This window comes from Mustela nigripes, chromosome 3 (genome assembly GCF_022355385.1).
Source record: "Mustela nigripes isolate SB6536 chromosome 3, MUSNIG.SB6536, whole genome shotgun sequence".
NCBI lineage: Eukaryota > Metazoa > Chordata > Mammalia > Carnivora > Mustelidae > Mustela > Mustela nigripes.
This window is the reverse complement of record NC_081559.1, coordinates 105,739,404-105,760,694: the sequence shown is the minus strand read 5'-3', so window position 1 is coordinate 105,760,694 and position 21,291 is coordinate 105,739,404.

The window sequence follows — 21,291 nt, the reverse complement described above, 5'->3', positions numbered from 1 at the left end:
GTAAATATATTAATATTAGTAGAAACCTAGATTTCCTCTGTAAGAAAAAGGCATTACAAAAATTTTAAAAAGGAAAGAAAGAAAGAAACTTTCAGTGGTAAATCTGAATTGGAAATGTCAACATGACCTCAAATATTTATAAGTATAAAAATAAATAGATTTTTTTTCTAATTCTAAGCAGTGCAGCATCCTAAAACAATCATCTAACAGATATACATGTTATAAATACATTTCCCTTTAAAAGTCACTGAACCAGGGGCGCCTGGGTGGCTCAGTGGGTTAAAGCCTCTGCTTCCAGCTCAGGTCATGATCCTAGTGTCCTAGGATCGAGCCCCACATCGGGCACTCTGCTCAGCGGGGAACCTGCTTCCTCCTCTCTCTCTGCCTGCCTCTCTGCATATTTGTGACCTGTGTCTGTCAAATAAATAAATTTAAAAATAAATAAATAAATAAATAAATAAAATAAAAGTAACTGAACCATTACAAAAGCTGCTTATTTTGAGCCTGAGTTAGGAAAAATGCAGTAGTAGCTTAAAACACCTTGTTTTACCAGAAAGCAAGGAAGTTCTCAAAGTCTGATGAGGCTATGCCTAAAAGGAAAATATGCTGTCATAAGAAAACCATCATTTTGTGACTACTAAAGTAATACTTTGGCAAAAGTCATCATATATGCAAAATCATTTGGTGAAAATAGGGAATAAAACACATTGTCGCAAAATGTCACCACACAAATTGCTTACAAATTTTATGATAAAGGGACAATATAATTTTGAAACAGAGATATTTGGTATTTACCAGTTTAACCAACTTACCGATTTAGCTTTGCAGTTTTGGAACATTTTCAAATTATATGTCAAATTATATGTTTGTTTAATGTTCTTCATGCTTAAATCAGAGGCTATTACATCCATTACAACCAGTACATTATCAACACGATTTTGAAGATATGATTATTTATTTTTTTGCAGCGGTATGTAAACAAAGGATTCAATGTTAGAAGATGCAAGTATGTGCCAAAGACAGAAATGCTTCGTCACAGGTCAGGTGAGTTGGAGTATGGCTGGAGACCAGGGAAAGAGGAGTGATTGAATGCTTTTCTCTGAGGACATACCGAGGAGTGGGGCCCCAAGCTCTCAGCTGCTCTGGGCCAGAGACTGGGAGGCTGCCATTTTTATTTCCATCCTCCAGAACTCTACCGAAAGTGTTCAGAGAACAAAAGCTCCCAAGAGTGAATGCAAGCAGATTACTTAGCCCAGCCCCTGGCAAGTGCAGCACAATTCCAACTCGGACAAAGACACTTGAGAATCACTACAACAGGCCCCTCCCCCAGAAGATGAGCAAGAGTATCCAGCCAGGACTAAGCTCACTGATCAAGGAGAACAGCAAAATTCCAGAAGAGGAGAAAGCAGAGCATGGAATTCATGGATTTCTCCCCATGATTATTTAGCCTTACAAAATTAATTAAACTTTTTTTTAAAGGATTTTACTTATCTATTTGACAGACAGAGATAACAAGTAGACAGAGAGGCAGGCAGATAGAGAGGAGGAAGCAGGCTCCCTGCCGAACAGAGAACTCGATGCGGGACTCGATCCCAGGACCCTGAAATCATGACCTGAGCCAAAGGCAGAGGCTTTAATCCACCTAGCCACCCAGGTGCCCCTTAATAAAACTTTTTAATTTTATTTTTTTCATATTCTTTTTTTTTTTAACCTTTCCTCTTTCCTCTTTTAACATTTTTAACTAGTTTATCTTAACAACACCCTTCTTTAAAAAAAAAAATCTTTTTATGGGCACCTTCATGACTCAGTGGGTTGTCTCTACCTTTGGCTCAGCTCATGATCTCAGGGTCCTGGGATCAAGCCCCGAATTAGGATCTCTACTCAGCAGGGAGCCTGCTTCCCCCTCTCTCTCTGCCTGCCTTTCTGCCTACTTGTGATCTCTGTCTGTCAAATAAATAAATAAAATCTTTTTTAAAAAATCTTTAAAACTTTCATTATTATAGTCATATTTTAGACTTCATTGTTTCTAACTTTATTTTTTGTATACATACAGGGTATTTCCTTATAAAAAATTTTGGGATAAAATTTCTTCCAATAGATCAAAATATACCCTAAATCTAGCACAGGACTTTGTTCTAGTCTCCAGCCTGAGCAAATTCTCTCCACTTTCTACCTCTTTCTTTTCACAACCAACTTATCTTCTCAATTCCTTTTTCAGATTTTTTTAAAAATTTTCATCTTTACAGTTATATTATATCCCACGATCGTATTGTTTTGGTATAGATATGTTTTTCTTTCTTTAAAATTTTGGGAGGTACTTTCTTCTAAGAGACCAAAATACATGCAAAATCAAGTGGGTGGCCCTGTTCTATTCACCAGTATAATATTTTATATATATATATATATGTATATATATATATATTTATTTTAATTTTTTACAACTGTTTTTACCCCCTTTTATCTCCCCCTGATTTACAGTCTCCTCTGATTTGGTTAGCATACATTTTTCTGAGGACATTGCCACCCTTTTAGTATTTTATTCTCTCTTTCATATATTCTGGATAAAATGACAAGGCAAGAAAACTCACCACCAGAAAAAAACAAAACAAAAACAGAACAACAACAACAACAACAACAACAACAAAACGGAATAAGAGGCAGTACCAAAGGCTAGGGACCTAAGCAATATGGACACTGGTAATATGTCACATCTAGAGCTCAGAATAATAATTCTCAATGTGCTAGTTGGGCTAGAAAAAGGCATGGAATATATAAGAGAAACACTGTCTGGAGAAAAAAAAAGCCCTTTCTGGAGAAATAAAAGACCAGAAATCTAACCAAGGTGAAATAAAAAAAGCTCTTAATTAGGTGCAATAAAAAATGGAGACTCTTACTGCTAGGATAAATGAGGCAGAAGAGAAAATCAGTGATATAGAAGACCAAATGATGGAGAATAAAGGTGAAGAGCAAAAGAGAGATGACTACTGGGCACAAGGGGAGAATTCAAGAGATAAGGGATACCATAAGACAAAACAATATTAGAATAATTGGGCTTCCAGAATATGAAAAAAGAGAGGGGGTAGAAAGTATATTGGAGTGAATTATAATGGAGAATTTCCCTAATATGGCAAAGAGAACAAGTATCAAAATCCAGGAGGCCCAGAGAATCCCTCCTCAAAATCAGTAAGTAAAAATAGGTCCATACCCCATCAGCTAATAGTAAAACTTACAAGACTTAATGACAAAGAGAAAATCCTGAGAGCAGTGTGGAACAAGAAGTCTGTAGCCTACAATGGTAAAAATATTAGATTGGCACAGACTTATTCACAGAGACTTGGCAGGCCAGTTAGAACTGGCATGATATATTCAGAGCACCAAATGAGAAAAACATGCAGCCATGAATACTGTATGCAGTTAAGCTCTCACTGAAAATAGAACGAGAGATTAAAAAGTTTTCAGGACAAACAAAAACTGTAAGAATCTGTAAACACCAAACCAGCCCTACAGGAAATATTGAAAGGGGTCTTTTAATCAAGGAGAGAGCCTAAAAGTAGTAGATGAGAAAGGAGCAGAGACAATATACAGTAACAGTCACCTTATAGGCAATGCAATGGCACTAAATTCATATCTTTCAATAGTTACCCTGAATGTAAATGGGCTAAATGCCCCAATCAAAAGACACAGGGTATCAGAATGGATCAGAAAACAAAACCCATCAATATGCTGTCTGCAAAAAATTCATTTTAGACCCACAGACACCTTCAGACTTAAAGTGAGGGGGTGGAAAACAATTTACCATGCTAATGGCCGAAAAAAGAAAGCTGGGGTGGCAATCCTTATATAAGATAAATTAGATTTTCATCCAAGGACTATAATAAGAGATGAGGAAGAACACTGTATCATACTCATAGGGTCTGTCCAACAAGAAGATATAACAATTTTAAGTATCTATGCCACTAACTTGGAGCAGCCAATTATATAAACCAATTAATAAAAAAAATCAAAGAAACAAATCGACAATAATACAATAATAGTAGGGAACTTTAACACCAGATGATCCAATCAAAAGGCCTTAAATGACACACTAGGCCAGATGGACATCAGAGATATATTCAAAACATTCCATCCCCAAGCAACAGAATACACATTCTTCTCTAGTTCACATAGAATAGTCTCCAGAATAGATCACATCCTGGGTCACAAATCATGTCTCAACTGATACCAAAAGATTGGGATCATATCCTACATATTTTCAGACCATTATGCTCTTAAGCTAGAACTCAATCACAAGAAAAAGTTGGAAAGAACTCAAATACATGGAGGCTAAAGAGCATACTACTAAAGAATGAATGGGTCAACCAGGAAATTAAAGAAGAACTGAAAAAAAAAATCATGGAGACAAATGATAATGAAAACATAACTGTTCAAAATCTGTGGGATACAACAAAGGCAATCCTGAGAGGAAAGTATAAGAAAGGTCTCAAGTACACAACCTAACCCTACACCTAAAAGAGCTGAGGAAAGAACTACAAAGAAAGCTTAAACCCAGTAGGAGAAGAGAAATAATAAAGATCAGAGCAGAAATCAATGAAATAGAAACCAAAAGAACAGTAGAACTAATCAACGAAACTAGGAGCTGGTTCTTTGAAAGAATTAATAAAATTGATAAATCCCTGGCCAAACTGTTCAAAAAGAAAAAAGAAAGGGGCCAATAAAAAAAATCATGAATGAAAGAGGATAGATCTCAACCAACACCAAAGAAATACAAACAATCATTATAAGAACATATTATGAGCAACTGTACACCAGCAAATTTGACAATCTTGAAGAAATGGATGCATTCCTAGAGATGTATAAACTAACAAAACTGAACCAGGATGAAATAAAAAACCTAAAAAGACCCATAACCAGTAAGGAGATTGAAGAAGTCATAAAAAATCTCCCAACAAACAAGAGGGGGGTCGAGGTGGCTTCCCAGGGAAAGTCTACCAAACATTTAAAGAAGAATTAATTCATATTATCCTGAAACTGTTCCAAGAAATAGAAATGGAAGGAAAACTTCCAAACTCATTTTATGAGGCCAGCATTACCTTGATCCCCAAACCAGACAAAGATCCCATAAATAAAGAGAATTACAGATCAATATCCTTGATGAACACAGATGCAAAAATTCTCACCAAAATATCAGCCAATAAGATCCAACAGTACATTAAAAGGATTATTCACCATGACCAAGTGGGATTTATTCCAGGGCTGAAAGTTTGGTTCAACATATGCAAATCAATGTGATACAATACATTAATAAAAGGAAGATCAAGAATGATATGATATTCTCAATAGATGCTGAAAAAGCATTTGACAAAGGACAGCATCCTTTCTTGGTCAAAGCTCTTCAAAGTGTAGGGATAGAGGGCACATATCTCAATATTATCAAAGCCATCTATGAAAACCTGACCACAAATATCATTCTCAATGGAGAAATACTGAGAACTTTTTTGCTAAGGTCAGGAACACAGCAGGGATATTCACTATCACCACTGCTATTCAACATAGTACTAGAAGTCCTAGCCTCAGCAATCAGACAACAAAAGGAAATTAAAGGTATCCAAACCATCAAAGAAGAAGTCAAATTATCACTCTTTGCAGACGATATGATACTTTATGTGGAAAATCCAAAAGACTCCACTCAAAATCGGCTTGAACTTGTACAGAAATACAATAACGTGTCAGGATATAAAATCAATGCACAGAAGTCAGTTGCATTTCTATTCACCAACAACAGGACAGAAGAAAGAGAAATTAAGGAGCTGATCCCATTTACAATCGCACTCAATACCATAAGATACCTAGGAATAATCCTAACCAAAGAGGCTAAGAATCTCTACTCAGAAAACTATAAAGTACTCATGAAAGAAACTGAGGAAGACACAAAGAAATAGAAAGATGTTCTATGTCAGTGGGTGGGAAGAACAAATATGAAAATATCTATGCTAACTAAAGCAGTCTACATGTTTAATGCAATCCCTAACAAAATATCATCATTTTCTTTCAAAGAAGTGGAACAAATATTCTGAAAATTTATGTGGAACCAGAAAAGACCTCGAAGAGTCAGAGGAATATTGAAAAAGAAAGCCAAAGTTGCTGGCATCACAATTCTAGACTTCAAGCTCTATTACAAAGTTCTCATCATCAAGACAGTATGGTACTGGCACAAAAACAGATGCATAGGTCAATGAAGCAGAATAGAAAGACCAGAAAGAGATCCTCAACCCTATGGTCAACTAATCTTTGACAAAGCAGGAAAGAATGCCCAATGGAAAAAAGACATTCTCTTCAACAAATGGTGATGGGGAAATAGGGAAGCCACATGCAGAAAAATGAAATTGGACCATTTCCTTACACCACACACAATTATAGACTCAAAATGGATGAAATGTGAGAAAGGAATCCATCAAAATCCTTGAGGAGGACACAGACAGCTACATTTCTGATCTCAGCCACAGCAACTTCTTCCTAGAAACTTCACCAAAGGTAAGGGAAGCAAGGGCAAAAATGATCTATTGGGGCTTCATCAAGATCAAAAGCTTTTACACAGCAAAGGAAACAGTCAACACAACCAAAAGACAACTGACAGAATGGGAGAAGATATTTGCAAATGACATATTAGATAAAGGGGTAGTATCCAAAATCTATAAAGAACGTATCAAACACAACACCCAAAGAACAAATAATCCAACACCCAAAGAACAAATAATCCAATCAAATGGACAGAGGACACGAACAAACATTTCTGCAAAGAAGACATCCAGATGGCCAACAGACACATGAAAAAGTACTCCACATTACTCAGTATCAGGGAAATAGAAATCACAACCTCAATGAGATACCACCTTGCACCAGTCAGAATGGCTAAAATTAAAAATTCAGGAAAGGACAGATGTTGGTGAGGATGTGTAGAAAGGGGAACCCTCCTACATTGTTGGTGGGAATTCAAGCTTGTGCTGCCACTCTGGGAAACAGCATGGAGGATCCTCAAAAAGTTGAAAATAGAGCTACCCTATGACCCAGCAATTGCACTACTGGATATTTACCCTAAAGATATAAATGTAGTGATCAAAAGGGGCACGTGCACCCAAATGTTTATAGCAGCAATGTCCACAATAGCCAAACTATGGAAAGAACCTAGATGTCCATTAACAGATGAATGGGTAAAGAAGATGTGGTATATATATATGCAATGGAATGCTATGCAGCCATAAAAAGAAATGAAATCTTTCCATTTGCTATGACATAGATGGAACTAGATGGTATTACGCTGAGCAAAATAAGTCAATCAGGGAAAGACAATTATCATATGATCTTCTTGATATGAAGAATTTGAAAGGCAAAGTTGGGGTTTTTGGAGGTAAGGAAGGATAAAATGAAACAAGATGGGAATGGGAGGGAGACAAACCATAAAAGACTCTTAATCTCACAAAACAAACAGAAGGTCGCTGGTGGGAGGGCATATGGAGAGGGTGGTTTGGTTATGAACATTTGGGAGGGTATGTGCTATGGTGAGTATGTGAATTGTGTAAGCCTGACAATTCACAGACCTATACCCATGGGATAAATACTACATTATATGTTAATTTAAAAATAAAAATAAATAAATAAATGTTCAAAGACCCTCTCCTCAATAGCTCAAACAGATCTTGGTTTCTGAGCTGAGTTTCAACAGATACGTTTTATCAGGAATTATCACTTCTCTATGCATTCATTAAGAATTTAATCTCTGGGGGCACTGGGTGGTTCAGCCGATTAAACACCTACCTTTGGCTTAGGTCATGATTCTGGAGTTCTGGGATGGAGCCCTACACGTGGCTCCCTGCTCAGCGGGGAGTCTGCTCCTCCCTGCTCCTCTTCTCACTGTCTCTTTCAAATAAATAAATAAAAATCTTTGAAAAGAAAAGAAAAGAATTTAGTCTCTGCCTTACTAATGCCAGATATTGTGCTAGGGTTCTTGTTCTTAATACGTGGTTGCTGAGATGACCTGGAAAATTGTCAGGAATGTCAGTTCCACAGCCCTATCCCCCACCTACTGAATTAGAAACCTTGGCAGTAGGGCACAGCAGCCCATGCTTTAATAATTGTAAATGGTAAGAACATGAATGCAAAATAGAATAAAATTTCCAGAGTCAAGAGAAATGTAATTGAATATATACATACTATTATCACATACATTACTCTATATTGTAAAATTCATACATATAGGTTTTAGTTATATATAACTTAACTAAGAATTTTTTAATATTTCTTAAGAAAAATAAAAACAATCAATTCTAACTAGAAGGAATGAATATTTCTTCTTGGAAAAGGTGACACTCAAGAGCCAAGTCATGACCTGGAATTGGCCACATCAGGGATCTGATGATCTATGTAATATTTGAATATACTCACATTTAGTCCAACAGGGACTCCAGGGTTCAGGACTGGCCATCTTATGAGGTAGTATAATTAACTTATAAAAATTTTTATGGTCAACTTGGTTTCCTCTTGAATCAAAGCCTTAGTCAGTGATTGATGGTGATTTCTGTACTCTCATTTCTTTTGTGCTCACATTCTTTTTGTGGGTTTCCAACTGGGTTTGCCACATATGGGGAAGGATGACTAAGGGTGACTGCCCAAGATTCCCACACTATGCTGACATAATCCAACAATTCGAATTGTTCTACATGTCCCACTTTGATCCAGGATTGAAAGGGAGGATTCTTCACACCCTCCCCAACCTTTCCACAACATACCTGAGATCTGATTGCTACTAAGTGTTAAACTAGTAATGGAATCCAGAACAGTGACTTTCTAAAGTAGGTGGTCCTCCTCTACTTTTTCTTGTAACTTCTGATGACATTTTAGTCAATACCTTTTAATAGTCTTCCTTTCTCTATTGTTTTATCCTCTACAAATAATACATGATCTACTGTAAATGTTCATTACAGTATGTATAGTACGTTGTACATATGAATACGTGTAGTTAAATATCTGCATGTACTCAAATACGTATATTTCATCTTAAGTAAATCCACACATGGGCCCTCCAGGGAAACAGAAAAAAATATATATAATCATATTCTATTTATGGTCATTAATTATATTATAAAATATATAATTACATTATAAATTATATAATGCACTAAATTAATATTACATTTATAGTTTATAAATATAGTTATATCAGGAATTGACTCATGTGAATATGGAAGCTGAGAAGTACCAAGATTTGCAGTTATCAAGTTGCAAAACCAGGATGGCTGATGGTGTAAGTTCCATCTAAAAGTTGACAGGCTAGAAATCCAACAAGGGAAGAGCCAATGCTTTAATTCAAATCCAGTGGCAGGGAAGGACTGATTTTGCAGTTCCTAGAAGTCAGGCAGAAGGAGCTCCTTGCTTACTCATCTTTTTTGTTCTATTCAGATCTTTATTTGATCAAATGAGGCTCACTCACATTAGACAAAACAAACTCCTTAACTCAGTCTACTGACATAAATGATAATCTTGTCCAGAAACACCCTCACAGTTACATCCAAATGTCTTGGCACACTGTGGCCCAATCAAATTGACATATAAAATTTAGCCATCACAACACATAATCAAATACAATTCATATGGTATTTGAAAATTTCCAAAGAATATCATTAACTTCATTTAAAGAAAATCTTTATAAACTGTTATTACCATTCAAACTATAAATATGCCTCAGTTATAGAGAAGAAAAATCTTCCACCTTTTGTTTGTGTTCCGAGCTGGCTTAAGATGCTTTATTTTACATTACTGGAAAAAAAAAATACCTTGAAAAAAGCATATTTTGGAAGTGGGTGAGTGGTAAGTCAGAAAGCATCTTAAAGATTAATTTAAAAAGTAGGCTGATCCTTGTCTCATGTGTCCCCCACCCATTTCAAATAACTTTCAAATAACCCATTTCAAACAACTAGAATGAGTGTGTGCATTTTCCTTATGTTATTTCTTTTTATCAAGAAGAAAAATATCTTATATTCAGTTTTTTTTGAGTGTCAGGGTTTTTTTCCTACTTTAACGATCTACTTGATACGCAAAAGTATATTTTTATATTAAATGAAAACAAATTAAGTCTCTTCTTAAATCAACATGTGAGGCAACTCCAAAAATGGTTTATGACCTACATATAGATCTGACATATGGGATTTGTTTTTTTGGTTTTAGGGTTTTTGTTTTGTTTTGTTTTTGTTTTTCTAAAACTGTCAGCTTCATTATTAAGCCACTGAAACTGCAGTTTTTCTCTAAGCCCAAAGCTCATATTCTTTCTTTCTTTCTTTCTTTCTTTCTTTCTTTTTTTTTTTTTTTTGCAACACTTTCCCTGGCTTCAAAAAGGGGACTCAAGGAAGAAAGCCTTTCATTCTTGGGAACTGAGGTAGAGGTGTTTTTTCAGAACTTAATAATACAAAGAAGGAGAAAAAAATAATCATGGCTAACTTTAAGTAGCAACTGATTGCAGGGGAAATTGTTGCATCAAATTGGAAGAAGCTAGATGCTTTCAGGATTGCCTCATACTGCTCCCTTTTCTGTAGTACAGGTGAGGGAAAGAGATATTGCTGTCATTTGATTTTGTCTTTATTTAACAGAGATATTCATCCAAGACAAGTGGGACTTTTTTAGGTAAAAATAAGTAAAAATGTGAATCATCTACTCCTTTCTTGTGGAAAGCCTCCTTTAGTATCTACTCTGAATTAATGCAACAATCTCATCTGAGTACTGTTAAAATACCATCAGCATCACAAATTTACTTATGCCCCTTATCTTCTAAGAAGATCTAAGTAATGAAGCCAAGGGTGAGAGAGGAGAGTAAAAGGGAATAAAAAGATGAAGATTTTCTCTCCTCTTGCACATAGGAAATGTTCAATAAATACTAGCTGTTATCAGTGCTGTTATTAATATTTGTTAGTCTTTACTATATCATATCTATCTGGCTATTTTGTCAAAAAATTCACAGTTTACCACAAAAGAAGAAAACAGGATAATGTCTTTAAAAACATAATAATGTGCTGTGTTCAGGCTGTTTGACTTCCTATTTCATGATTGCAGCTGTTGTAACAATAGCAGGCAGCAGGAACAAAATGTATGCCTCATCTCCAGCCTCCACTCCCCATCCACCAAGGTCTCTGTCACTGCATAGCTGGGAGAGTTCAAACTAGAACTTACCTTGTTTTCAATAATGCAGTCCTTGGTTTTGTTAGAATCACAAGCCAGGAAGACAGTCCTAACATTACCTGCCAGATGCTAGGTTACCACACAACATACGAGAGTGGACTGTCATTCTTCACTTGTAAGGATGAGTAAGTGTGAGAGTAAAAAGCTATGGTACTTAAGTTAGAGTGTATTTAAGGGGAGAAGGGAAGGGGAAATAGAGGTGGGGGCGATCAACCATCAGTCAAGGGATGCGGGCAGCTTCTGGAAGCTGGGAAAGGCAGGGAGTAGATTCTTAGCTGGTACCGCCAAAATTAACAAGCTCTGCTGTAACCAGTGGAACCAATTTTAAACTTTGGACCTCAAGAACAATAAGATAATGAAATTGTGGGGGCACCTGGGTGGCTCAGCAGGTTAAAAACCTCTACCTTTGGCTCAGGTCATGATCCCGGGGTCCTGGGATGGAGCCCCACATCGGGCTCTCTGCTTAGCAGGGAGCCTGCTTCCTCCTCTTGCTCTGCCTGCCTTTCTGCCTACTTATGGTCTCTCTTTATCAAATAAATAAATAAAATCTTTATAAATAAATAAATAAATAAAAATAATGGAATTGTGTTGTTTTAAGACACTAAGGGCATGGTGATTTCTTACAATAACAATAGGAAATTAATACAATGCCTAGCTATGTCTATGTATGACATAGGGTTAAAAATAAACAAAAAAATTCAGACCAAAAAAATAGAGTTTTGGAGAGAAATGGATGCCAACTTGAATAAAAGAAGGTAAAGAACAATAAAGTAGTAACAATAAAGGTTGAAAAGGTAGATTTAAATAAAGCCAAAATTATGAATATGAAGTGTACAGTTCTTAATAAAAACTCACTTTGGTTGCACTGAAAAGACAGAATAGTATCTGCTGAGAGTGGCATTAGAGTTCTGTAAAATACCAAAAATGTCTAACATTGTATGTGGGCATGTGTGTGTCTAGATCCAGGAAAACTAGTGTGTAATTAACAAGAATTCCAGAGGAACACTGGAATTGATAGAAGAAAAATATAAATGAGGCAACAATTGTTCTGAGCTAGAGACATGGCTCTGTTGTTATAAGAAAATCATTGAGTTCAAAGTAGGATTAATAACAAAAGACATACACATTGACACATAATATTTTTTTAAGATTTTGTTTATTTATTTGACAAAAAGAGATAGCGAGAGAGAGCAGAGGTAGGCAGAGCAGCAGGCAGAGGGAGAAACAGACTCCCAGCTGAACAAGGAGTCCCACACAGGACTCCAATCCCACAACTGCAGGATCATGACTGAACCAAAGACAGACACTTAAGCAACTAAGCCATCCAGGTGCCTGCCACATAATAATTTTGAGCTTCAAAGAGGAGAACTGAAAGAACTAATTCTTTATAAAGAAAAATAATGCTGAGCCCAGAAATAATACTTTAGAATCATGGTCAATCGGTTTTTAATACTGTTTCCAAGGTAATGAAATGAAAGAAAAGAATACTATTTTTAACAAACTGTGCTGGAGCATGAGCTATCCATATACAAAATAAAGAATTAGTAAATGAGGTACATCTGGGTGGGTCAGTTGGTTAAGCTTCTGCCTTCAGTTCAGGTCATGATCCTGGGGTGCTGGAATCAAGTCCTGCATCTGGATCCTTGCTCAGTGGGGAGCCTGCTTTTCCACCTGCCTGCTGCTCCCCCTGCTTGTGCTCTCTTTCTCTTTTCTAACAAATACATAAATAAAGTCTTAAAAAAAAAGAATAAGTAAGTGAGTGAATGAATGAAGGAATAAAGTTATCTTTTTTACTAATATATATATTGTGGAGTCACATGTAAGAACTATAATCCTGAAACTACATAAAGAAAACACATAAAAAATTATTTTTGGCCTTGAATTGGTTAAAGTTTTTTTTTTTTTTTAAAGATTTTATTTATTTATTTGTCAGAAAGAGAGAAAGCACAAGCAGGCAGAGTGACAGGCAGAGGCAGAGAGAGAAGCAGGCTCCCTGCTGAGCAGGGAGTCTAACACATAACTTGATCCCAGGATCCTGGGATCATGACCTGAGCTGAAGGCAGCCCCTTAACCAACTGAACCACACAGGCGACCCAGATTACCCAGGTTAAAAATTTCTTAAATATGAGTTTAAAGCATAGCCCATGGAAGAAAAAATAATAATAAATAAATAAAATTTGATGAAAAGGACTTCATCAAAATTAAAATAGTTTTGTATTCAAAGGTACCATTAAAATATAAAAACAAGTCACGGGAGAAAAATATTTGCAACACATCTTGTGGTAGATAAGGAGCTTTTTTTACAGTCAATATATGAACCCTAAAAACTCAAAATTAAGCAAAATAATAATCCAATGAAAACTGGACAAAGATTTTAATCTATAGGTTACCAAAGAAGACATATAATTGTTTAAAAAATGTATAAAAAGATCTTTAATATCATTAATTAACAGAAAAACATAGATAAAAATCATCAAAGTTAGATACCACTATACTCTCACTGGAATGACTATCAAAAAGGACAATAATAACAAATGTTAGCATGAAATATTACTTTGCAGTAGGGGAAGATTTCTTAAAGAAAGTGCAAGAAGCATAAACCTGACCATACAACAAAAATATGGTGAACTGGACTTTAACAAAATTAAAAATATTAGCTCATTAGAAAATACTAGTAGGAAAATAAACAGGCAAACCTAAGCCTGGGAAAAATTTTATAGATAACTCCTATAACTGAAAAATAAAAAAGTAACAATAAAAATGAGGAAATTTTTGAAAATATATTTTAATCAAAAAGAGCAAATTTTCTAAAATAAGAAACATTAGCTCACATTCCACTGGTTAATGTAAATTAAAACAACACTCACTAATATGCCTAAAACCAAAAAGACTGACATGTAAATTTTTCGAGAAATGTGGAACAACTAGAATGCACAGATATTGCTGTGGTTGCAAACTATGGTGGAACTATTTTGAAGAATTTAAGAAACAGAACAAATGAACATGGTGGGTGAGGAGAAGAGAGGCAAACCAAGAAACAGTCTCTTTATAGAGAACAAACCGGAGGTTGATGGAGGGGAGTCTGGTTGGAAGATGGGTTAAATGCATGATGGATATTAAGGAGGGTACTTGTAATGATAACTAGGTGTTGTATGTAAATGATGAATCACTAAATTCTACACCTAAAACTAATATTACACTGTATGTTAATGAATAGAAATTTCAATGAAAACTTGAGAAAGAAAGACAAAGAAAAGAAAAAGAAGCTAATGGAAATAGTTGTACACCTAACTCATTAAAAATACACTGTGCATAAAAATATATATAACACAATACACTATGTTCACAGTGACTAATTTAAGATGTGCAGAATACATATTTTATTTAAAATTAGAAGAATAATTCAAAAACATTTTTTCTGATAGGTTAATAGAAAACTACCTTAGTTATTGCAATACCAAAACTACCATGCAATATAAGTAAACATTCATTTGTGACATAAAATTATAACAAACAGAAATAGAAAGATTTCTTCGATATTAAAAAGAACATTTAAAAAATATTAGTAAATGGGGCACCTAGGTGGCTCAGTTTGTTGAACGTCTAACTCTTGATTTCTGCTTAGGTCATGATCTCAGGGTTGTGGGATCGAGTCCCTTATTGAGCTCCATGCTCAGATGGGGAATCTGTTGCAAAGTCTCTCCCTCTCTGTCTTCCCCTTCCCCTGCTCTTCCTCTAAAATAAATAAAACTTAAAAATATATATTAGTCAGGGCACCTGGGTGGCTCAGTGGGTTTAGACTCTGCCTTTAGCTCAGCCTCAATCTCAGAATCCAGGGATCAAGCCCCACTTTCTGCTTGACTTTCTGCTCAGTGGGGAGAGAGCTTCCCTGCTCTCTCCCTGCCTACTTGTGCTCTGTCAAATAAATAAATTCATATACATATATATATATATATATATATATACACACACACATATATATATATGTAAAAACAACAACAAAAAAATTTCCTCTGATACTCAGAATAAAAAAAAAGAATGACCACTACCACTGTGGTAGGCAGAAAAGTGTACCTCTAAAGATTTTCATGCCCTAAGTACCTGAACTTTTGAATATTTTACTTCACATGGCAAAAGGGACTTTACAGAGTTGATTAAGTTTGAGAATCTTGACATAGGGAAATTATTCTGTAGTATATGGATAAACCCAAAATAATCAATAATGAATACCTATAACTAAAAGAGGAATGCAGAAGAGTGAGTCAGAGATACAACATGAAGACCGGACCTGTCTTTGTTGGCTTTAAAGATGGAGGAAGGGGACCTTAGACAACAAATGTAGAAGTCCCTAAAAGCTGAAAACAGCTCTCATTTTATGGCTTGTAAGAAAATGGAAACCAATTCTAGAACCACAAGAAATTGAATTCTGTCAATAGCCCAAAGTAGATGTTAATTCTCTCCAGAGATTCCAGAAAAGAACACAATCTTCCAAAACCATCATTTTAGCCCAAGGGAGATTTGCATAGGAAGTTTAACCTACAGAAGTATAGGATGATAATTTTTTGCTGTTTTAAGCCACCATATTTGTGATAATTTGTTATAGGAGCAATAGAAAGTTAATGCAATCACTAATCTTATTCACCATCATTGAAAAGTTATGTGTTCTTATACAAAGAAACTCAAAATGAATTTAAAGATCATTTACTAGTTTTACTGTGAGAAGGTAACATTTTGCAAGATGCAAAATCAATATTAGTGATTACTGAGCTCTGACAGGTTAAGGGCCTAAAAGATATCTCTTATTTCCTCAAAGCCTAAAAAAAGAGGGGTGGTCTATTGAGGATCAACGACTTTTATTAGATCTATCAGAGAATGGCTTACATTTCAAAATCTAAGGGGAAAGAAAATTGAGATTAGTTTACTTGAAACAGAAGCGAGTGGAGCCATAATGAACCACTGGAGGCTAAGTGCAGACTAGCTTGAGAGTGAAAAATTCCAAGAGTCTTAACAGGGTCCTCACAATTCCAAAATTATTCCAGATTCTTATAGTAAAATTCTGAGAAAAAAAAAATATCTCATGTAGAAGAAAGGAAAAAATAACTATTAAAAATATTTCTGAAGTGTTTTCCATAACAATGGCCTGTTTTGCAAGAGAAAGTACTCTACAAGAGAAAGTCCTTTATCAGAGGTTATATATCTGAGAAAGGCAATTATCCAGCTCTCCCTACTTCCCCCAGCTGTCCTATCTCACCCATGAGGAGAAATGAAGACTGAGGTTCACTTCTGAAGGACACAGTTGAAGGACTCAGGCTCACTAAAAGACCACTTTCCTTCTCTGAACACCTTACCATCATATCAGTAGGACACCAGTATAATAACAATGGACTAAAACTAAAAGATCTATAAAACACAGACTTTATTTAAGGAGTTAAGGAAACCCATAATAATAGGAAAGAGGGGGAAAAGGACACTATAGGAAAGTTAACTCTCTTGCATTCACAGCTACAGCAAACACTAACCCAGCTTCTAGCCAGATTCATATAAAATTCCATGTGATGATCTATTAGCCATTACTTCAATTGCCCATTTCATCATATTTATATCCAAATGAGAATTACAAGGCAAGCTAAAGACAACAAAAATATGGTCTGAAAGAGACAAAGTGAGCATCAGAACCAGACTCAGATGGGACACAGACATTGGAATTGTTAGGAAATTTGAAATGCTATGATTCATACCTTAAAGACTATAATGGAAAAAGTAGATGATAGACAAAAACAGATGCATAATGTAAACAGAAAAATGGCAAATAGGAAAGAATCAAGTGAAAATTCTAGAAATCCAACTAATGAAAATAGAAAATGCTATTTGTTGGCTTATTGGTAAACTGGACATGGGCAACGAAAAAATTACTAAGCTTGAGGGAAGTGTCAATAGAAATGCCACCAACTAAAATGCAAGGAGAAAAAAAAAAATGAAAATAAAAACAGAACAGAGTAACCCCAAACTGGGATAATTAGTAAAGATGTTATATATATATAATGGGAATAAAGATAAGGAAAAAAAAAAAAAAGAAGGAGAAGAAGAGCAGAAGATTTATTTGAAGTAATATTACCTGAGAACTTCTAAAATTAATGACAGACACCAGCCATAGATCTAGGAAGCCCAGAGAATACTAAGCAGGATAAATATTAAAGAATCTACACCTAGGACTATCATATTTAAATTTCAGAAAACCAAAGACAAACAGAAAATTGTCATAAAAGCCAGGGGTAGGGTGCAGGAGAATCACCATACACATAGGGGAAGAAGAAGAAGAATTACATTAAGTCTTCACGTCAATAACCATGCAAACAAGAAAATGAAGTAAAATATTTAAAGTTTGGAGGGAAGTAAAAACAAACAAACAAACAAACAAACAAAAAAATAAGCATTCTGTATCCAGAAAAATTACACTGTCAAAGTCAAAGAGAAATAAATACTCTCATAGAGAAAGAAAGAGCAACAGCAACAACAAAAAAACTCCTATAACTAATAATGATAGCAAGGTTGCACTTAAGAGGTTAAATATAAAAACTTGTTTCTTTCATGTATACCAACAGTGAAAATTTTAAATTTAAAATTAATAACACAATAGCTTTTACATTAGTATCTGGAAGAAAGAAAGAAAGAAAGAAAGAAAAAAGGAAGAAAGAAATTTAAATTGTTTACTGGTTCCATATGCAGACGCAGAGGAGCAAACACAGTACAGATTAAAACACAGTTGGGGGGGCGCTGGGTAGCTCATTCATTAAGAATCTACCTTCAGCTCAGGTCATGATCCCAAGATTCGGGGTCTAGCCCCACATTGGGCTCCTTGCTCAGCAGAGAGCCTGCTTTTCCCTCTTCCATTCCTCCTGATTGTGTTCCCTTTCTCACTGTCTCTTACTCTGTCAAATAAATAAATAAAATCTTTTTTAAAATTTAAAAAAATAAACACAGCTGGAGGGCTGACATCATCTGACTTCAATACTTACTATAAAGCCATAGTCATTAAGACAACATTGTATTGGTGAAAGAAACACATGGATTATGGGAATAGAATACAAAGTCCAGATAGAGTCACACAAATATTAAGTCTTCTTAGATTATGAAGCAAAGGTAATTCAATGGAAAAAGAAGAATTTTTTTTTCAACAAGTCGGGGTGCAGGGAAAAAATAGGCACTATATTCAAAATTTGCACAAAGAACTTATACATTTCTCAAAATTAACTCAAAATGGATTGTAGGCCTAAATGTGAAATACAAAACTTAAAACTTTTAGAAAAGAACAGAGAAAATGTAGGTGACTTTAGGTCTGGGGATGTATTTTTAGACAGGATACCAAACCAAGACCTCTGAGTGAAGAAATTGATGTTAGATTTTGTTAAAAACTTTTACTAAAAACGTCTACTTCACAAAAGATGATAAAAGAATGAAAAGAAAAATCCATAGCGTGGGAGAAAATCTTTCCAGAAAACATACCTGATAAGACTGGTATCCAAGATATACAATGGAATCCTAAAACCCAATAATAGAAAATCAAACACCTAAAAAGTAGGAAAATATCAGAGCAGATACTGAAACAAAGAAACCATACAGATGGTACATAAGCATAAAAAGAATAAAATAAAATAAAACACTCAATGGCATTTGACACCAGGAAATTACAAATTGAAACAATTATGAAATATACTACACAACTATTAGAATGGCTCAAACCCCCAAAGCTGATGTTATAAAGTTATGCTGAGAATGAAGAACAACAGAAGCTGTAATCCATTGGTCTTGGAAATGCAAAATGCAATATAGCCTATTATATCAGTTTCCTATGAATAGTGTTAGCATATGATATAACAATCACACTCCTAGGTGTTTATTTATTTACTTGGTTGGAAATATACATCTGACTAAAAACCTGCACATAAATGTTCACAGCAGCTTTATCTATAATCACCCAAAAAAATGGAAGCAACAAATATGGTCCTCAAGAGGACCATATGAATAAACAAACTGTGATACATCAATATGATGGAGTATTATTTAGCATTGAGATGAAAGCTATCAAACCATGAACAGACATAGAGTCAAATGCATATTTCATCATGAAAGAAGTTAGGTCAAAAAGACTATATACTGTGCATGTACATATTTATATGTCATTCATATGTCATATATGTATACATCATATTTCTTTTATATGTCACACACATATATACATATATGTGTATATATGCATTATATATATACATATATATTAAAAATTCTGCAAAAGATGAAATTATAGAGATTAATAAAATAATGAGAGGCCAGGTTTATGGAGATGACTTGAGGAAGAACAGATAGTACACATAGAATATTTTCTGAGAAATTTTCTGAAAATACTTTGTATGATAATGAAAGACATGATACTATGCATTTCACAAATTCCATAGGACAGTAAAACAAAACAAGTAAAACTTAATATGTGAAAATTTAAAATAAAATTATCTGAGAGTTTAGGGGATTCTAGTACAAAAATATAAAATGTGGAAGAAAAAATCTAATGTTATCCACAAATTTATAAAGGGAATGATGGGAAAGAGTGCTGACCTAAATAACTTTGAAAATGAGTGGCATCTGCAAGACTAAAGACAAAAGAAAATGCTAAACATTGTAATCCAGTTGATAAAATTGCTCCCTATTAGAGTATGGATTAACAATTTGGTACTGCTATGCATATTTAGTGGAGTTGAATAATTAATGAATACACCATGGTTGGCTGAAGCCAGATATGTCACTCTTGAAGAAGAAGGTTAGAGATTAGAAATGAGAGAATGCTAGAATGATCCACGTGATGATGGGTTACAGTTGGTAATATTAATATGAACTCATCTTTACTTTAATGTACATACTATTCTTTACATGAGAAAATATTTATAAATAGGTACGAGTATACAAATTAGTACACATACATTTCTTTTCTCTGTCAACTGAGAGGGTAGAGAAGCAATGACATCTCAGTAGCAATGAACACCTACCTCCTAGTACTTGGTTTCTAATCACACTCCAAAAACTAACCAGAAGTCCTTAGAGAAATGGTTTATTTCAAGACTAGGTAAGGAAATATACAAGATGAACCTGGATCATCTTGTAGTACCCTGCTGGAAGAGCACTCTTAATAAAACCCCTACATGTCTATATAATGGAGGCATGTCAACAGCCCACAGGAGCCAATTGGAAGAGCTCCCAGTGGACAAAGCTGCAAAAATTTGAGCAAGAAAATAAAGTATTATCAATTTATAACCCAAGGTACAAAATAAATATCCATGAGTCCATGTTAATACAAATAAATTATTAAAGACAAAAAGTGAAAAGACAAATCTCTCAAACCAAAACATTCCAAACAATTTATATAGATAGTCTGGTCTCAGAGTTGGAGAATAACCCCCTATGCCTTAAGTGTAAGCTGTACGTAGTTATTCACAGTGATTTCCCTCCAGAGAGTTCTGTATGCAAAGCAGGGGAGAGAGGTGCCTGGATGACTCAGTCATTAAGTGTCTGTCTCCAGCTCAGGTCATGACCTCAGTGTCCTGGGATGGAGCCCTGCATTGGACTCCCTGCTGAGCTGGAGGCCTGCTTCTTCCTTTCCCACTCGCCCTGCTTGTTTTCCTGTTCTCACTCTCTCTCTGTCAAATAGATAAATAAAATATTTAAAAAGCAGGAGGGAAGGGGTACAGGATGGAGTAACCTATACTGGATAAAACTGAACAACTCTACTGATGATCAGGCTACCACAGTTTATGTCAGCAGTCATAAATTATATAAATACTATGTTCCCTTGATATGATGCGACAAAAATGGCACCTTATCTCTGGCATCTTCTTCCCAATAACTGATAACTCTAATAATGAGAAAAGCCAGACACATTGTCATAGAGGGACATCCTATAACGTAGCTGACAAAGTTTTCTTCACAGATATCTAGGTCATAAACGAGGAGTCTGAAAAAATATCACAGACTAGGAAGATATAACAATGAAGTTTAATAATGTATCTTGAGTAGGATCTT